Raw genomic sequence first — 1156 nt, 5'->3', positions numbered from 1 at the left:
AGAAGGTTGAGTGTACATCTTTTTATACACACGAGAGTGTGAGTTGGGAGGACATTGTTCACATTAAAGGGGTTGGATGGAGAGCGATCGAGTACATCTTTTACTCGCCACATAAATGAGAGTTGAGTGTGTGAGCACTAGTCTTGAATTCTATATGCTCTTTTGGTTTGCTCTATTTGACAATTGTTAGGGAAGATTGGTAATTGGATGGATTTGATTGATTCACTTTGATAGATGTTTGTCAGATTTACCTTGAATTGTATTTACTAATTTAAATTATTTTTAGGGTGAAGTATTGATTTATTTATTCATTGCTTTGCTTAGAGACAAGCAAAGGTTTGGCTTGAGGTAGTTTGATAAGTCTATTTTATATATATTTTTATTCCTCGTCCCACGGTCATATTTGTGCTTATTTGAGCTCTACGGGGCTATTTTTATTACTAATATACGTTTTCTAGTGTTTTTGTAGAGTTGGTATTATTTTGTAGGAATTTGCAGATTTATGACAATTTCCGAGCTTATTGAGCCACTATGAAAGATGTTAGAGTCAGATCGTATTTTATGACCGTATATTTAAAGCCCAATGTCGAGCTAATTAAATTTGGTTCGGTGATTAAGGGCTCAATTCGTTTGGAGTACTAATTTTGTTGCAGGTCCAAGATAAATTAAGAAGAAGAAAATTTCAGCCAAGTGAGAAAAACCCAATCCAAAATTGTTGTCGGGCGAGGCCTCTGGCGGACATCTTCAGCATTAGGCTTGCTACTTGCTTTTGGGCTTGCAAATTCTTTGGGCCTACTCTAGTTATTTTCGCTGATGTTGGTTGCCGAACTCCATGCAAAATTTATCAATTTGTTTTAGTTATCATAGTTTGAGAAGGATTAGAAAACTCTTTTTCCTTTCTTATAAAAGTAGGGAAGAGTTACGTAGAGTAGGTAGTTGTTGTAGTAGTTTTAGCTTTTAGTTTTGTTCTTTTTTTAATTTAATTTTTCATTAGTTTTAGTTTTATTAATTTGTTATTAGTTTTAGTTTAGTTTTCTTTTCTCTTTCTCTCTCTAACTCCTCTCTCTCTCTCTCCTTTTAATTAAACTCTTAGTCTTACTTTATCTCTTATTTCTCTCTCTACAACTCTTGATTTAATTCCATCCTTTATTAATTC

The sequence above is a fragment of the Chenopodium album genome, chromosome 5 (genome assembly GCF_948465745.1).
Source record: "Chenopodium album chromosome 5, dcCheAlbu1.1, whole genome shotgun sequence".
Lineage (NCBI taxonomy): Eukaryota > Viridiplantae > Streptophyta > Magnoliopsida > Caryophyllales > Amaranthaceae > Chenopodium > Chenopodium album.
This window is presented reverse-complemented; position numbering follows the sequence as displayed.